This window comes from Nerophis ophidion, linkage group LG05 (assembly GCF_033978795.1).
Source record: "Nerophis ophidion isolate RoL-2023_Sa linkage group LG05, RoL_Noph_v1.0, whole genome shotgun sequence".
Taxonomy (NCBI): domain Eukaryota; kingdom Metazoa; phylum Chordata; class Actinopteri; order Syngnathiformes; family Syngnathidae; genus Nerophis; species Nerophis ophidion.
Window position 1 is genome coordinate 37353322 of NC_084615.1, and position 19609 is coordinate 37372930.

The 19609-nt window shown below is 46.1% G+C and overlaps 1 long non-coding RNA gene across 1 annotated transcript; it reads right to left on the reverse strand.

Annotated features, from left to right (window-relative positions):
* Window positions 1–2840: 2840 nt before the first annotated feature.
* LOC133552360 (uncharacterized) lies at window positions 2841–5961 on the reverse strand. Its single transcript, XR_009806681.1, has 4 exons — window positions 5571–5961; window positions 4350–4484; window positions 4030–4232; window positions 2841–3929 (listed from the first exon to the last, which is right to left on the reverse strand). It is a non-coding gene; the product is annotated as an uncharacterized LOC133552360 (long non-coding RNA).
* Window positions 5962–19609: the final 13648 nt, after the last annotated feature.

The following is a 19609-nucleotide window of genomic DNA, read 5'->3' on the forward strand; positions in this document are numbered from 1 at the left end:
CGTGTCAGTCCTGTCACATAATAAAGGCGGCTTTTACATTCACGCATAAGTGAATGCAAGCATATTTAGTCAACAGCCATACAGGTCACACTGAGGGTGGCCGTATACACAACTTTAACTCTTTTACAAATATGCGCAACACTGTGAACCCACAACAAACAAGAATGACAAACACGTTTCGGGAGAACATCCGCACTGTAACACAACAGAAATACAACAGAACCAATTCCCAGAACCCATTGCAGCACTAACTCTTCTGGGACGCTACAATATACACCCCCCCACAACAAATGTGTTCAGTTGACTCCTGCACAGCCAGGCAGGCAGCAGCACACTGGGACCTCTTATGTATCAAGTCCTCTCCTGAGTTGTAATAACAAATTGAGTAAGCAAATGATAGTCAAAGTCTTTCGTATCATTTTTCATAGTACTGGCAGCATGTTTATATGTAAAAGAGCAAATTCAACCAAATATTACATATTAATTTAATCTGGCTCATGTGCGCATGCTACTTTATGAACACATTTTATTGTAAGTTACACAAAGCATATTTATATTGGAGGATAATCAGAGTCACCCGCCTCTTCTAAAGTTTTACGTATTATTCTAACGACTATTTTTTCAAAACTTCTTCCCCTTCTTCCTGGTCCGACCATTTGTTTTTTGTTTTATTTCAGCCAATGTTCTGTGCTTGGAGACAAGACAGACTGACAATCGCTTTAAAGTTCACTGGAAACAGAAAAGGATTCACCTCCTACTGAATTGTTATTGGCCAAAACACATGACTACTTTCAATATGATTTGCATATTTATAAGAGGGTGTGGTCTCGGCAGAGTCTGCATCAATTTCAAGTTGATTGCCATGAAAAACCCTTTCCATCCTTTGTAACTGAGCTACTGTGTGGAACAATTTCCATTGTGGCTCTATAAAGTTTGTCAAAGTCTAAGTTTGAAAAAGAAATGTGCTTGGATTTGTGCGTGCACAATTTAAAAAAAAAAGTTTATTTTATTTTACTTGCGTACAATATTTTTTGGATTTGAAGGCCTACTGAAATGAGATTTTCTTATTTAAACGGGGATAGCAGGTCCATTCTGTGTCATACTTGATTATTTCGCGATATTGCCATATTTTTGCTGAAAGGATTTAGTAGAGAACATCCACGATAAAGTTCGCAACTTTTGGTCGCTAATAAAAAAAGCCTTGCCTTTACCATAAGTAACAGACGATGTGCGTGTGACATCACGGGTTGTGGAGCTCCTCACATCTGAACATTGTTTACAATCATGGCCACCAGCAGCAAGAGCGATTCGGACCGAGAAAGCGACAATTTCCCCATTAATTTGAGTGCGGATGAAAGATTTGTGGATGAGGATAGTGAGAGTGAAGGACTAGAAAAAAAAAGGCAAGGGCAGTGGGAGCGATTTAGATGTCATTAGACACATTTACTGGGATAATTCTGGAAAATACCTTATCTGCTTATTGTGTTACGAGTGTTTTAGTGAGATTATATGGTATCTGAAAGTCGGAAAGGTGTGTGGCCACGGGTGTGGTGACTGCCATTGTCTCCGGTGGGAGAAGGTAATATTCCGCAGCTGCAGGAGGACGCAAGCTCCGCTCAAGTCTACGGTAAGAGCCGACTTATTACCACAATTTTCTCACCGAAACCTGCCGGTTGACATGTGGTCGGGAACCATGTTCACTTGACCGCTCTGTTCCATAGTAAAGCTTCACCTTCGGGAATGTAAACAAGGAAACACCGGCTGTGTTTGTGTTGCTCAAGGCAGCTGCAATACACCGCTTCCCACCTCCATCTTTCTTCTTTGACTTCTCCATTATTAATTGAACAAATTGCAAAAGATTCAGCAACACAGAGGTCCAGAATACTGTGTAGTTATGCGATTAAAACAGACTACTTATAGCTTGGATCAGGCTGGAAGAACATGTCTGCTACAACCGGTGACGTCACGCGCACGCGTCATCATTCCGTGATGTTTTCAACAGGATACTTCGCGGGAAATTTAAAATTGTAATTTAGTAAACTAAACTGGTTGTATTGGCATGTGTTGCAATGTTAATATTTCATCATTGATATAAAAACTATCAGACTGCGTGGTCGGTAGTAGTGGGTTTCAGTAGGCCTTTAAATGTACCGGGTATGTCTATTTGTGTAGGAATTCCACACAACTCTTATCCCATGAAGCTGTGACGATCGGTCACTTTATTTCTGTTGGTTTTCCATGTTTTTGTATTTACTTCCAGTGCTCCTATTTTGGAAAATTTCCTGCTTGTTCCGCGGAGCTCTGTTACCTCCTCACCTGCTGTTGATTGGCAGCTGGTCCACACCTGCTGCCAATCAGCATATGTCTATTTATGTTTTCACTTGAGCACTCCTCAGTGCTCGAAGATCACACTCTGTTTGGAACCTTTGTTTGCAAGACTGCTTCATTTTTCTGTTACATCAGATTAAAACTGTTTATGCCTTCTCTTCGCTCTCCCGATTCCTGCATCATGGGGTCACGAAAACGGCAGCCATGCGAATTCCTAACAGAAGCTCCTGGTGTGAAGGTCACCGCACGTCACTGCTTCATAAGCATAATGTATGCTTTACTACCACATAATTATTAGCCTCCATCAAATTTTCTAAACTGCTTAACCTCAGAGTGGCGGGGGTAAGAATAGAATAGAATAGAAAGTACTTTATTCTTCCCTGGGGGAAATTCAGCACCACAGTTCGCTCACAATAGACAACAATAATAAATAATACAAATTATATAACATATATTATAGATATGATATATAATATATGAATAATATAAATATATTCTACCTATATTCTACATTTAAGTGCATTTTAGCAGGTGCCTACTCCAGCTGACTACGGGCGAGAGACGTCACCCTAGACCGGTCACCAGCAAATAGCAGGGCACATATGGACCATCATTCACACTCACATTCTGAACCTATGGACAATTTAAAGTCTCCAAAAAACATAACATTGTTTTCGAATGTAGGAGGAAGCCGGGGCACTCGGAAAAAGTCACGGCCGCACGGGGAGAACATTCAAACTTCACACAGATGTCCAGATGTCTTTGGACAGATATCCAAAGAGAGATTGGGAACTAAATCTCTATGGTAAATGAAAAAAATGTTGTATATTACTTGGGAAGGAGACGGCACAGCAACGGAATGATAAAGTATAATAGATTTATTGAATACTTGATGAATACGTGGAGTGTGTATGCTACTATGTGTCTGCATGAATGACTATGTGTGGAATTACCATATATCAGGGGTAGGGAACCTATGGCTCTAGAGCCAGGTGTGGCTCTTTTGATGACTGCACCTGGCTCTCCGATACATCTCAGCTGACATTGCTTAACACGGTAAGTAATAAATAATTCCGCTGGTCATCACAGTGTCAAAAATAATGTTCAAAATATAAAACATTCTTGTGCATTTTATTCCATCCATCCGGTTTCTACCGCACCTGTTCAAGAAGTCGCATTATTGGCACGAATCATTTTATTTATTGTTGGTTAGCTTCAGAATAACAATGTTATTGAAAAGAATAATAGACTTATTATACTCTAAAAATGTTGGTCTTACTTAAAAATGCACACATTTAGTTGTATTCAGTCTTAAAAAAATAGTATATGGCTCTCACGGAAATACTTTTTAAAATATTTGGCTTGTATGGCTCTCTCAGCCAAAAAGGTTCCCGACCCCTGCCATATATGAATACCGTGAGGTTTGTTGAGATGCGTGTTGGATGTTCAGCGTCCAAATCTAAGTGGGAACAAGCCAGGGGAAGTCCAAGGTCCAAGCGGGGGTCAAAGGCAGGAGAGAGGGTCCGAAAGTCCAAAGCTAGGTCAAAGATCCGGGAAGGCAAAACGGGTCCAGGAGGGAAATAGCAGTGGTGACACGAGCGCTGTGGGAAGAGCGGGAGAAACAGGGATCAGGGGAACAAACGGCAAAAGGAAACAGGTACCGTACGAGATCAGGAGGTTTGTCAGAGACGTGCAGCTTACAGTATAGTAGATTACGTTCTGACGTCGATGAGTCAGCGTCGGCCATCTTTATACTGCCGTCCGTCATCAATGCCAGGTGTGTCAGACGTGGATTGCCGCCGGCTGCGGCAGAGAGTGGGCGCGGTCTGCCTGATGAGCGCGGGGGCGTGTGTGGTGTTCCCAGCGGAGCTTCTGCGCGCTACCGCAGCAGAGGGAATCACGGACTGTGTGTGAAACAACAAAAAAATTACTATTTTCATTGAAAAATAAATACATTAATTAGATAAATGAATCAATATAAGGGCTTCACGGTGGCAGAGGGGTTAGTGCGTCTGCCTCACAATACGAAGGTCCTGAGAAGTCCTGGGTTCAATCCCGGGCTGGGGATCTTTCTGTGTGGAGTATGCATGTTTTCCCTGGACTGCGTGGGTTCCCTCCGGGTACTCCGGCTTCCTCCCACCTCCAAAGACATGCACCTGGGGATAGGTTGATTGGCAACACTAAAATTGGCCCAAGTGTGTGAATGTGAGTGTGAATGTTTGTCTATCTCTTTTGGCAATACGATGAGTTGGCGACTTGTTCAGGGTGTACCCTGCCTTCCGCCCGATTGTAGCTGAGATAGGCACCAGCGCCCTCCGCCCCCAAAGAAAATGGATGGAATCAATATAATTAAAAAAAAAGTTAAAGTACCGCTGATAGTCACACACACACTGAGTGTGGTGAAAGGTGTCCTCTGCATTTGGCCCATTCCCCTTATCCCCCCCCCCCCGCGAGGCAGTGAGGGGAGCAGTGAGCAGCAGCGCTTTCCGCGCTCCGGAATAATTTTGGTAATTGAACCCCCACTTCCAACCCTTGATGCTGAGTGTCAAGCAGGGAGGTAATGGATCCCATTTTTATAGTCTTTGGTATGACTCAGCCGGGGTTTGAACTCACGACCTACCGATCTCAGGGCGGACACCCTATCCACAAGGGAACAGAGCAGATCAATAGAATAAACTACGTAATATTTGTGGATTCGGTTCCGGTCGAAAAGCCCCGATCTAAACCATGGTGTCTTGATAGCGGATGTTTGTCCAGAATGGGGTGGGGGGCATAGTTGCACTCAAACTTAGTACTGTAGTATCACAGTTCAAAAACTGTAACACTATTTTCTTTACCCTCTTTTTTTCACTTGTATATTCTCCTGTGTATGTTTAATTCATTAATCAGATTAAAAGCTTGCATTGAATTTTGGGACATTTTTTTAACCTACACAATCTGTACAAGATGTTACGACTGGTTGGCATAGTGATGCCAAATTGGTCCCTTCGAGGATGCGTCGGCATGAACACAGCAACGGTAAGTTTAAATGATTTATTAACCTTACCAAAAACAGACTAAGAACAAAAACACTGGAGCTAACAGACAAAAATAAACCAAGGGTGCTAGCATGAAAGCTAGGAATAGAAAATACAAAAACTATACTTGGCAGGAAGCACACAAAAGAGTAAAACAAAACATATTCAGCATGAAAGCTGGAATATCGAGTGGCTTAGCGTAAGAGCTAGCGAGAAAATACATACGGGTAGTAAACAGTCGTGAATGTTGCTCGAAGGCAAATTAGAGTCCCAGAATGAGTAAACAGAAAAAGTGAGCTTAAATAGGAGGGTGATAATTATTAGCAGGTGTGCGGGGCGAGACTAGCAGGTGGACTGATGAGTGAACCATGGTGACTGACTAAACAGGAAGTAAGAGTGTAGAACAACAGTGATACAACAACTGGAAGTATAAACCATATGTGGTGATCCAAGTAGCGGATCGCAACAGTATCCCCCCCCAAAAAAGACAGATTCCAGATGTCCAAAAATACAAAGAAAAAACTTGAACCCGCTCCCCACAACAAGACAGTCCACAGAAGAAGGGAGGGCGGAGGGAGGCCATGGCGGAGGGTCGCCAGGTCGCGTGTCCCCGAATCCACCGAGGACAGGCAATGTGGCGGCGGCGGATTGAACGCCGCTGCCGAAAAAGTTTTGGCGGCCGACCTCGAAAAGGCCACATCAGTGGCCGCCTTGCAGGATGAGGTGCCCGGCGAGGCGGACGACCTCGCAGAGGCCACACCTGTGGCAGACGTGGAGGAGGCTTGGCAGCGGCAGACGTGTAGGAGGCTTGGCAGCGGCAGACGTGGAGGAGGCTTGGCAGCGGCAGACGTGGAGGAGGCTTGGCAGCGGCAGACGTGGAGGAGGCTTGGCAGCGGCAGACGTGGAGGAGGCTTGGCAGCGGCAGACGTGGAGGAGGCTTGGCAGCGGCAGACGTGGAGGAGGCTTGGCAGCGACAGACGTGGAGGAGGCTTGGCAGCGGCAGACGTGGAGGAGGCTTGGCAGCGGCAGACGTGGAGGAGGCTTGGCAGCGGCAGACGTGGAGGAGGCTTGGCAGCGGCAGACGTGGAGGAGGCTTGGCAGCGGCAGACGTGGAGGAGGCTTGGCAGCGGCAGACGTGGAGGAGGCTTGGCAGCGGCAGACGTGGAGGAGGCTTGGCAGCGGCAGACGTGGAGGAGGCTTGGCAGCGGCAGACGTGGAGGAGGCTTGGCAGCGGCAGACGTGGAGGAGGCTTGGCAGCAGCAGACGTGGCGGAGGCTTGGCAGCAGCAGACGTGGAGGAGGCTTGGCAACAGCAGACGTGGAGGAGGCTTGGCAGCAGCAGACGTGGAGGAGGCTTGGCAGCAGCAGACGTGGAGGAGGCTTGGCAGCAGCAGACGTGGAGGAGGCTTGGCAGCAGCAGACGAAGGCGTGGGGGCTGTAACCGAAGCAGGCAGGGAAGCAGGTGCAGAAGCAGGCAGGGAAGCAGGTGCAGAGGCCGGCAGCGGATCAGGTGCAGAGGCCGGCAGCGGATCAGGTGCAGAGGCCGGCAGCGGATCAGGTGCAGAGGCCGGCAGCGGATCAGGTGCAGAGGCCGGCAGCGGATCAGGTGCAGAGGCCGGCAGCGGAGCAGGTGCAGAGGCCGGCAGCGGAGCAGGTGCAGAGGCCGGCAGCGGATCAGGTGCAGAGGCCGGCAGCGGATCAGGTGCAGAGGCCGGCAGCGGATCAGGTGCAGAGGCCGGCAGCGGAGCAGGTGCAAAGGCCGGCAGCGGAGCAGGTGCAGAGGCCGGCAGCGGAGCAGGTGCAGAGGCCGGCAGCGGAGCAGGTGCAGAGGCCGGCAGCGGAGCAGGTGCAGAGGCCGGCAGCGGAGCAGGTGCAGAGGCCGGCAGCAGAGCAGGAGCAGAGGCCGGCAGCGGAGCAGGAGCAGGCGCTGGCTTCAGCCGAGGAGCAGGCGCTGGCTTGAGCCGAGGAGCAGGCGCTGGCTTCAGCCGAGGAGCAGGCGCTGGCTTCAGCCGAGGAGCAGGCGCTGGCTTCAGCCGAGGAGCAGGCGCTGGCTTCAGCCGAGGAGCAGGCGCTGGCTTCAGCCGAGGAGCAGGCGCTGGCTTCAGCCGTCGTAGAGGTCGGCGTAGTCGTCGCCGTCGTGGAAGAAGGCGTAGTAGTCGGCGTCGTGGAAGAAGGCGTAGTAGTCGGCGTGGAAAACGCAGTCGTCGACGCAGGTGTTGGAGTAGGTTCCAACTTAAGAGCTGGTGTGGACTCCAGCTCTGGAGCTGGTGCTGGAGCCAGGACCAGGAAAGAGTCAATTGCTGGCGTGAGAACCAGACTAGGATTCGGTACTGGTGTGTGAACCAGGCAAGAGACCGAAGCTGGTGTGGGAACCAGGTTAGGAACAGTGCCGAATATCGGTGGTGGAGGACGTGCTGGAGGTAATGACCTCGCAAGTCTGAACACCGGCGGAGGAGGTCTACTTGGTCGTTGTGATTTGACCGGGGGAAACAAAGGTGGAGGAGGTCTACAAGGCCGTTGAGACTTGGCCGGGGGAAAAACAGGTGGAGGAGGTCTACAAGGCCGTTGAGACTTGGCCGGGGGAAACACAGGTGGAGGAGGTCTAGGAGGAGCTAGCGGTTTAACGGGCCGAAAAACAGGTAAGGGTGGCCTCAAAGGAGGTTGCGGTTTGACAGTTTGAAGAACAGGTAGCGTCTGTGCTACCTCCGCAACACAGCTATAGGCCATAGCCCCCCCCTCCAGACGGGAATCCCAGACCCGTTCCCTGTGGTCAGGGACTGACCATAAGGGAGGGTGGTGGGAGGTTTGGAGGCGGGGAGACTCCTCCCCTCTATATTGTCCAGAGTGTCCCTTTGAAAAGGGAGAAAAAACCTTGGACTTGGGCGGAGAATGAGGTTTTACAGGTGGAGTTGAAAAAACAGATGGATGGGATTTACCAGAATAATAAAAAGCAAAAATGTCCTGGTAATTCTGTATTTTATTATTAATGTTATTGTCATTAGAAAATGGATGAGAAAGAGAATCTTCAAAAAAAATGTCATCGTTGATGATGTCATCAGCGGAGGACGGGATTGCGTCACCAGGGGCGTCGACGAAATGACGTAATCAACGGCGGACTCTAGTTGGGAATTAGCCCAGTCAGTGAAACAGTTAGCAAAGTGTGCTATCGGATCACCAAACAACGGTGTAGGGGTATATTGTGCAGCTTGTTGGTAGCTATGTTTATGAGGAGGGAGACATGGAGTGGTAAAGTCCCTGACGCGGGACGAAGCCATCGTTCGCGGCTTCCGCCTACGCGGACGAGCGCGAGCGTTGCGGGAGGGAAACTCACCGGACCCGGAAGCATCGATCGGAACCAGGTTTCCCTCAAAATCCCACATCATGCTATCGTCTGGATTGCATCGGATAGTTTCAGCCTCCATCGCTCGGAATACCCTCCATGTGCCTTCATCGAAGGTCTCCTCATGGTTGCCAGACGCGAAGGAACTTTTCTTTCTTGCTGGGACTCTACTGTTACGACTGGTTGGCATAGTGATGCCAATTGGTCCCTTCGAGGATGCGTCGACATGAACACAGCAACGGTAAGTTTAAATGATTTATTAACCTTACCAAAAACAGACTAAGAACAAAAACACTGGAGCTAACAGACAAAAATAAACCAAGGGTGCTAGCATGAAAGCTAGGAATAGAAAATACAAAAACTATACTTGGCAGGAAGCACACAAAAGAGTAAAACAAAACATATTCAGCATGAAAGCTGGAATATCGAGTGGCTTAGCGTAAGAGCTAGCGAGAAAATACATACGGGTAGTAAACAGTCGTGAATGTTGCTCGAAGGCAAATTAGAGTCCCAGAATGAGTAAACAGAAAAAGTGAGCGGATCAGGTGCAGAGGCCGGCAGCGGATCAGGTGCAGAGGCCGGCAGCGGATCAGGTGCAGAGGCCGGCAGCGGAGCAGGTGCAAAGGCCGGCAGCGGAGCAGGTGCAGAGGCCGGCAGCGGAGCAGGTGCAGAGGCCGGCAGCGCAGCAGGTGCAGAGGCCGGCAGCGGAGCAGGTGCAGAGGCCGGCAGCGGAGCAGGTGCAGAGGCCGGCAGCGGAGCAGGAGCAGAGGCCGGCAGCGGTGCAGGAGCAGGCGCTGGCTTCAGCCGAGGAGCAGGCGCTGGCTTGAGCCGAGGAGCAGGCGCTGGCTTCAGCCGAGGAGCAGGCGCTGGCTTCAGCCGAGGAGCAGGCGCTGGCTTCAGCCGAGGAGCAGGCGCTGGCTTCAGCCGAGGAGCAGGCGCTGGCTTCAGCCGAGGAGCAGGCGCTGGCTTCAGCCGTCGTAGAGGTCGGCGTAGTCGTCGCCGTCGTGGAAGAAGGCGTAGTAGTCGGCGTCGTGGAAGAAGGCGTAGTAGTCGGCGTGGAAAACGCAGTCGTCGACGCAGGTGTTGGAGTAGGTTCCAACTTAAGAGCTGGTGTGGACTCCAGCTCTGGAGCTGGTGCTGGAGCCAGGACCAGGAAAGAGTCAATTGCTGGCGTGAGAACCAGACTAGGATTCGGTACTGGTGTGTGAACCAGGCAAGAGACCGAAGCTGGTGTGGGAACCAGGTTAGGAACAGTGCCGAATATCGGTGGTGGAGGACGTGCTGGAGGTAATGACCTCGCAAGTCTGAACACCGGCGGAGGAGGTCTACTTGGTCGTTGTGATTTGACCGGGGGAAACAAAGGTGGAGGAGGTCTACAAGGCCGTTGAGACTTGGCCGGGGGAAAAACAGGTGGAGGAGGTCTACAAGGCCGTTGAGACTTGGCCGGGGGAAACACAGGTGGAGGAGGTCTAGGAGGAGCTAGCGGTTTAACGGGCCGAAAAACAGGTAAGGGTGGCCTCAAAGGAGGTTGCGGTTTGACAGTTTGAAGAACAGGTAGCGTCTGTGCTACCTCCGCAACACAGCTATAGGCCATAGCCCCCCCCTCCAGACGGGAATCCCAGACCCGTTCCCTGTGGTCAGGGACTGACCATAAGGGAGGGTGGTGGGAGGTTTGGAGGCGGGGAGACTCCTCCCCTCTATATTGTCCAGAGTGTCCCTTTGAAAAGGGAGAAAAAACCTTGGACTTGGGCGGAGAATGAGGTTTTACAGGTGGAGTTGAAAAAACAGATGGATGGGATTTACCAGAATAATAAAAAGCAAAAATGTCCTGGTAATTCTGTATTTTATTATTAATGTTATTGTCATTAGAAAATGGATGAGAAAGAGAATCTTCAAAAAAAATGTCATCGTTGATGATGTCATCAGCGGAGGACGGGATTGCGTCACCAGGGGCGTCGACGAAATGACGTAATCAACGGCGGACTCTAGTTGGGAATTAGCCCAGTCAGTGAAACAGTTAGCAAAGTGTGCTATCGGATCACCAAACAACGGTGTAGGGGTATTTTGTGCAGCTTGTTGGTAGCTATGTTTATGAGGAGGGAGACATGGAGTGGTAAAGTCCCTGACGCGGGACGAAGCCATCGTTCGCGGCTTCCGCCTACGCGGACGAGCGCGAGCGTTGCGGGAGGGAAACTCACCGGACCCGGAAGCATCGATCGGAACCAGGTTTCCCTCAAAATCCCACATCATGCTATCGTCTGGATTGCATCGGATAGTTTCAGCCTCCATCGCTCGGAATACCCTCCATGTGCCTTCATCGAAGGTCTCCTCATGGTTGCCAGACGCGAAGGAACTTTTCTTTCTTGCTGGGACTCTACTGTTACGACTGGTTGGCATAGTGATGCCAAATTGGTCCCTTCGAGGATGCGTCGACATGAACACAGCAACGGTAAGTTTAAATGATTTATTAACCTTACCAAAACAGACTAAGAACAAAAACACTGGAGCTAACAGACAAAAATAAACCAAGGGTGCTAGCATGAAAGCTAGGAATAGAAAATACAAAAACTATACTTGGCAGGAAGCACACAAAAGAGTAAAACAAAACATATTCAGCATGAAAGCTGGAATATCGAGTGGCTTAGCGTAAGAGCTAGCGAGAAAATACATACGGGTAGTAAACAGTCGTGAATGTTGCTCGAAGGCAAATTAGAGTCCCAGAATGAGTAAACAGAAAAAGTGAGCTTAAATAGGAGGGTGATAATTATTAGCAGGTGTGCGGGGCGAGACTAGCAGGTGGACTGATGAGTGAACCATGGTGACTGACTAAACAGGAAGTAAGAGTGTAGAACAACAGTGATACAACAACTGGAAGTATAAACCATATGTGGTGATCCAAGTAGCGGATCGCAACACAAGATTGCATCACAATATTTCCTTCCACTGTCAATATTTTGACATAAACTCAGCCAACTCTCCTTGGCTTCTGTGTGTGTGTGTGTGTGTGTGTGTGTGTGTGTGTGTGTGTGTGTGTGTTTGTGTGTGTGTGCGTGTGTGCGTGCGTGCGTGCGTGCGTGCTTGCGTATGTGTTTGTGTGTTCTTGTATTTCTACCCTTCTTGAGACATCAACAGGGAAAGGTACCTTTCATATGAGGACCGGTGAACAAGATAGGACATAAATCATGGTCCCAATACAGAAAAGCATCGCATCTAATAGAGAATGTCTCATTTGCACCCCTGGTGATGAAATCAATCAAAATTAGCGTGGTCCCAAAAAGGAAGGATTTTTCAAATTGACTGTGTGTCGGTTTTAAAAGTGCTCCCCCTTTGGTCTACGTATGAAATAACAAGTGTGTGTAAAAATTTGAAGTGCTCCCCCTCTGGCCAACATATGTAAAAACAAATGTGTGTAAGAAATTGAAATGCGTCCCCTTTGGCCAAAATTAATGGGGAAAAAAGCATGTATATAGTGACATACTATAATAACTTGAAGTAAATGATGAAGATTAGAAACCAATGACAAAAAAAATACATTAACTAAATGCAGTCTTTTTCTCACAATGTGTCAACTTTTTTTAAAGAAAATTGTGAACAAATTCTCATATTATTTCTGTTTCGTAGTATTGCAAAATTTTCATGTAAAAGTAGTACTTTTTGATGCAAAATTATTACTTTTTAGTGTAAAATGATGACATCTGTCATATAAAATTCCGACATTTATCACAACATTGCCAATTTTTTTGTTATTCTCGTAAAATAGTGACATTTTTGAGTAAAATTGTGAATTTTGTCATCATTTTGCCAGGTAAAATTCCGATTATTATCATAAATTTGCCAACATTTGAAAGTTTTCTTGTAAAATTGTGACTTTTGTCAAGTACAAATACTACTCTTTTCATAAAATTGCCAACATTTTAAGCTTTTCTTGTACAGTTGCGACTGCTATTGAGTGAAATTCCAAATTGTATTATCCATCCATCCATTTTCTACCGATTGTCCCTTTTGGGGTAGCGGGGGGGCAGCTGCATTCTGGTGGAAGGCGGCGTACACCCCGGACAATATTGCAAAAATGTGCAGTTTTCTCGTAAAATTTTGACTTGTGTTGAGTAATACTACGACTTTTATTACAAACCCCGTTTCCATATGAGTTGGGAAATTGTTTTAATGTAAATATAAACGGAAGACAATGATTTGAAAATCAATTTCAACCCATATTCAGCTGAATGTGCTAGAAAAACAACATATTTGATGTTCAAACAGACAGACATTTTTTTTTGTGCAAATAATCATTAACTTCAGAATTTGATGCCAGCAACACGTGACAAAGAATTTGGGAAAGGTGGGAATAAATACTGATAAAGTTGAGGAATGCTCATCAAACACTTATTTGGAACATCCCACAGGTGTTAAAAGAAAAGGTGATGTAACACAGTGGTGAACATGCCCTTTCCCAACTACTTTGGCACATTTTTCAGCCATGAAATTTTAAGTTAATTATTATTTGCTAAAAATAAGAAATAAAGTTCATGAGTTTGAACATCAAGTATCTTGTCTTTGTAGTGCATTCAATTTAATATGGGTTGAAAATGATTTGCAAATCATTGTATTCCGTTTATATTTACATCTTTCACAATTTCCCAACTCATATGGAAACAGGGTTTGTAAAATATTGCCACAATTCTACGCTTTTCTTTTAAAACCGTGACTTTTTTTATGAAATTCCAACTCATTTTTCAAAACAAGCTTTTTTATATTGGCATAGTATGTATTTTTTTTACTAATGTTGTAAATAGAAATCTTTATATGGGGTTGCCCACATACGCGGTCCTCTCCAAGGTTTCTCATAGTCATCATTGTCTCCGTCACCGACGTCCCACTGGGGTGAGTTTTTCCTTGCCCTTATATGGGCTCTACCGAGGATGTCGTTGTGGTTTGTGCAGCCCTTTGAGACACTTGTGATTTAGGGCTATATAAATAAACATTGATTGATTGATTGATTATATATCTAGAAAGGGTGGTCCTAAAGAGGTAGGCATTATTCGGAGGTCTCAAGAAGATAACATATAGAAGAAAATGCGTGTTTTTGTGTGTGTGTGTGTGTGTGTGTGTGTGTGTGTGTGTGTGTGTGTGTGTGTGTGTGTGTGTGTGTGCGTGCGTGCGTGCGTGCGTGCGTGCGTGTGTGTGTGTGTGTGAGTTTGTGGCAGGTTCCTCCAAGTCCCCGGTGGGCAGAATATTGTTGCTGGATTAGCATAGCATTAGCATATCATTTCCATATCATTATCCCAGTAACTCTAAAATGCAGTTGTTTGTGTGTGTGCGTGTGTGTATGTGTGTGTGTGTGTGTGTGTGTGTGTGTGTGTGGGTTTGTGTGTGTGGACATTGCATCAGATCAACTCTTTCTCTTCATCTGCGACATAAACACAGTGAATACACTCCCTCTTCACACACGCCGTGTGACATGCCTATTTCACTGTCACCCGCCATCTTTTTATCATTGTTTTTCACCCATGTAAGCCCATCCTAATTATTCATAATCTGCAGTTCGTAATCCTCGTTTGTCTTTTGTTGTTCAACGATTAAAGGTTGTCTGCACCTAAAAGAATATAAAAAAATACAGATGTAGCTAAAAGATGACGAATCTGGCTTTTGTCATTGCTCCAATAATCAGACATTTTTTGTGGTGGCTGGTGTGTGCAGCTGCTTAAAAGAGCCCGTTTAGTGAGGGCAGCGTGTTTGGGGTCGCGCCCTTGTTTACAAGAGCCGGGAGCCAGAGCTGATGGTTTTAAAATGGCGTCCAGATGGTGACAGAGGCTTGATTGCGGCAGGGCTCTCTAAGTCCCGCCCCCTCCTGCTGTCCAGCTAACTGCGGCTCTTTATGTTAGTCCACTCACTTTGCAATAACTCTCCGTCTTGTGGTCGCCGTCCTCTGAAGATCACCGCCGGGCTTTGATGTGGAAGCAACTTGTCGGCATAGAACACCCCTCGTTGTTAACTCTGCATCGTTTGCTGGCATGACGCTCCTCTTCATGCCTTGCAACACACGGGAGATTAAACACAACCTGTTCCTAGTTTTCCCCTTGGAAACAATGGAAATTGAATGAACCTGATCCAGAGTCAAGTTGTCACCGTTATAACCTTTAATGGTAAATGGTGAATGTGTTGTACTTCTATAGCGCTTTTCTACCCCTTTTTAAAGGGGAACATTATCACAATTTCAGAAGGGTTAAAACCAATAAAAATCAGAACCCAGTGGCTCATTTTATTTTTCGAAGTTTTTTTCCAAATTTTACCCATCATGGAATATCCCGTAAAAAGGCTTTAAAGTGCCTGATTTTCGCTATCTGTATATCCAACCCCCCATTTTCCTGTGACGTCACTGCGTGATGCCAATACAAACAAACATGGCAGATAGAACAGAAAGATATAGCAACATTTGCTCGGATTCAGACTCGGATTTCAGCGGTTTAAGCGATTCAACAGATTACGCATGTATTGAAACGGATGGTTGGAGTGTGGAGGCAGAGAGCGAAAACTAAATTGAAGAAAAAACTGAAGCTATTGAGCCATATCACGACAGACAAAGGCAACGAGGACGAATTCGGCGATTGCCTTCTAACCAACGATTGCATCTTTTGACCACTGGAGCAACTTAAATCCGTCGATTGGTAAGTGTTTGTTTGACATGAAATGTGGGTGGAGGGAAAGGCTGTATGCAAATTTAGCTACAAATGTACATACAGCTAGCCTAAATAGCATGTTAGCATCGATTAGCTGGCAGTCATGCCGTGAGCAAATATGTCTGATTAGCACATAAGTCAATAACGTGAACAAAACTCACCTTTGTGATTTCGTTGACTTTATCGTTGGAAATGCATCTGCTTTGAGTGTCGCAGGATATCCACACATCTCTGTGCCATCTGTCGTAGCATAGCTGTCGTCGGTATAATGTGCAGAACAAACGAGGGACTTTCGCATCTTTTGACCACTGATGTACTTGAATCTGTCAATTGGTATGTGTTTGTTTGGCATTAAATGTGAGTGGAGGGAAAGGCTGGATGCTAATATAGCTACAAATGAGGCAAAATTATGCAATATGTACATACAATTAGCTTAAGTAGCATGTTAGCATCGATTAGCATGCCGTGACCATTGATGTGTCTAATTAGCACACTCCACGTAAGTCAACTTGAAACTTTCTCTGTTCGTGTTGTTACACACTCCGACAAAACACAGACGAGGCATGATGTCTCCAAGGTACGGAAAACAGTCCAAAAAACGGAAAATAACAGAGCTGATTTGACTTGGTGTGTGTAATGTGTTTGAGAAAATGGCGGATCGCTTCTCGTTGCAACGTCACGGGTGAAAGGTCATCGCTCCGACAGCGAACAATTGAAAGGTGTTTCAAACGCCAAATTCACCCTTTTAGAGTTCGGAAATCGGTTAAAAACACATATGGTCTTTTTTCTGCAACATCAAGGTATATATTGATGCTTGCATAAGTTTGGTGATAATGTTCCCCTTTAAGGAGCCCAAAGCGCTTAGAAAGTATTTCCACATTCACCCATTCACACACACATTCACACACTGACGGCGGGAGCTGCCATGCAAGGCGCTCACCAGGGCCCATCAGGAGCAAGGGTGAAGTGTCTTGATCAAGGACACAATGGACATGACTAGGATGGTAGAAATTGGGATTTGAACCAGTAACCCTTAGACTGCTGGCACAGCCACTCTACCAACTTCGCCACGCTGTCCCCGATATCTGTATCTGAAATGCTGTACGATGAACTTTTATTTTAACATTCTTTGGTTAACCCTGGGGTTGGCAACCCAAAACTTTGAAAGAGCCATATTGGACCAAAAATACAAAAAACAAATCTGTCTGGAGACGCAAAAAAAAATAGAATAAATTATATATGTCTTATAATGAAGGCAACACATGAGGTAAGTAGCTATTTTAGCCTACTATTTAAATGACTGTGTCGCAGGCTGAAGCAAATCTTTGTTGACAGAAATGTTGAAATGTATTATTTATTAAAAATGAATGGCTTTTAAAGGCCTACTGAAATGAGATTTTTTTTATTCAAACGGGGATAGCAGGTCCATTCTATGTGTCATACTTGATCATTTACATGCAAGATGGCGGCGCCCGGACGGGCTGCGACACTGCGGTGCTCTTGCTAAAGATGGAACATTTGGCGGAAATGCCGGACAGTTCTGCATACTTCATGGCTGGCTCGCATCGTGGTCACTCCGTGATCACGTACGACCGCCAGACACTTCTGGATATGGACATATTGGGCCGTTTTGGACTGATAGACGCGGGCGTGCTAAACATGCTAACTAGCATGGGGATACATCGGCGGCTACATCCAGCAGCCTGTGAAGCAGGGGAGTCTAGTAGCAGCGGGGGCCGTCTACGGAGCAGACGCCAGCGGTGTGATCGGAAACGCGGATGTCGTGCGGGGCTAAAAACAAAGCAGAAGGCTAATCCCCACAGTACACCACTTCCCTCCACCCTGAAGACGGATTTAGATGGAAAATGCGAGACTACTGGTCTGGGTAAGGAGTCTGTTAAATTAGAACAAGTTTTTTCTGCTTTGAGTGTTTCAGAGTTGGACATGTGTTTTACTGAGGTGGCTAACTATGATGCGTGCAGTTTATCAAAGCAACAAACAAACAATCGGAAAATCCCCGTTACTGAGGAGGCTAACTATGATGCGTGCAGTTTATCAAAGCAACAAACAAACAATCGGAACATCCCCGTTACTGAGGTGGCTAACCATGATGCGTGCAGTTTATCAAAGCAACAATCAAACAATCGGAACATTCCCGTCGTATCAATTCCTAGATATGGTCGTAACTATACTAAATGCACTGGGCATAATAAACACAACATTATTAATATTGCTACTACGGATAATTTGATCAAAAATTCCCTAAAACAGCCCACTACCTATAATGTAGGTTTTTTAAACATAAGATCATTGTCTCCCAAAACGTTGTTAGTTAATGATATTATCAGAGACAACAATCTTAACGTCATCGGTCTCAGCGAAACCTGGCTTAAACCAAACGACTTTTTTGCGCTAAATGAGGCATGTCCTCCTAACTTTACACATGCGCATATTGCCCGTCCGCTTAAAAGGGGTGGGGGGGTCGCACTAATATACAACGAAAACTTTAACCTTAGTCCTAACATAAATAATAAATATAAATCGTTTGAGGTGCTTACTATGAGGTCTGTCACACCGCTGCCTCTACACCTGGCTGTTATCTACCGCCCCCCAGGGCCCTGTTCGGACTTTATCAATGAATTCTCAGAGTTCGTTGCTGATCTAGTGACACACGCCGATAATATAATCATAATGGGGGACTTTAATATCCACATGAATACCCCATCGGACCCACCGTGCGTAGCGCTCCAGAGTATAATTGATAGCTGTGGTCTCACACAAATAATAAATGAACCCACGCATCGCAACGGTAATACGATAGACCTAGTGCTTGTCAAGGGGATCACCGCTTCCAAAGTTACGATACTCCCGTATACTAAAGTATTGTCCGATCATTACCTTATAAAATTCGAGGTTCAGACGCATGTTCGTCAAACTAATAATAATAATAACTGCTATAGCAGCCGCAACATTAATACGGCCACAACGACAACTCTTGCTGACCTACTGCCCTCGGTAATGGCACCATTCCCAAAGTATGTGGGCTCTATTGATAACCTCACTAACAATTTTAACGACGCCCTGCGCGAAACCATTGATAACATAGCACCGCTAAAGTTAAAAAAGGCTCCAAAAAAGCGCACCCCGTGGTTTACAGAAGAAACTAGAGCTCAGAAATTATTATGCAGAAAGCTGGAACGCAAATGGCGCACGACTAAACTTGAGGTGCACCATCAAGCATTTAGTGATGGTTTAATAACTTATAAACGCATGCTTACCTTAGCTAAAGCTAATTATTACTCAAATCTCATCCACCGTAATAAAAACGATCCTAAATTTTTGTTTAGTACGGTAGCATCGCTAACCCAACAAGGGACTCCTTCCAGTAGCTCCACCCACTCAGCTGATGACTTTATGCAATTCTTTAGTAAGAAAATTGAAGTCATTAGAAAGGAGATTAAAGACAATGCGTCCCAGCTACAACGGGGTTCTATTAACACTGACACGATTGTATATACGGCGGATACTGCCCTCCAAAATAGTTTCTCTCGTTTTGAGGAAATAACATTAGAGGAATTGTTACAACGTGTAAATGGAATAAAACAAACAACATGTTTACTTGACCCTCTTCCTGGGAAACTGATCAAGGAGCTCTTTGTATTATTAGGTCCATCAGTGCTAAATATTATAAACTTATCACTTTCCTCGGGCACTGTTCCCCTAGCATTCAAAAAAGCGGTTATTCATCCTCTCCTTAAAAGACCTAACCTCGATCCTGACCTCATGGTAAACTACCGACCGGTGTCTCACCTTCCCTTCATTTCAAAAATCCTCGAAAAAATTGTTGCGGAGCAGTTAAATGAACACTTAGCGTCTAACAATCTATGTGAAACCTTTCAATCCGGTTTCAGGGCAAATCACTCGACGGAGACAGCCCTCGCAAAAATGACTAATGATCTATTGCTAACGATGGATTCTGATGCGTCATCTATGTTGCTGCTCCTCGATCTTAGCGCTGCTTTCGATACCGTCGATCATAATATTTTATTAGAACGTATCAAAACACGAATCGGTATGTCAGACTTAGCCCTGTCTTGGTTTAACTCTTATCTTACTGATAGGATGCAGTGTGTCTCCCATAACAATGTGACCTCGGACTACGTTAAGGTAACGTGTGGAGTTCCCCAGGGTTCGGTCCTTGGCCCTGCACTCTTCAGCATCTACATGCTGCCGCTAGGTGACATCATA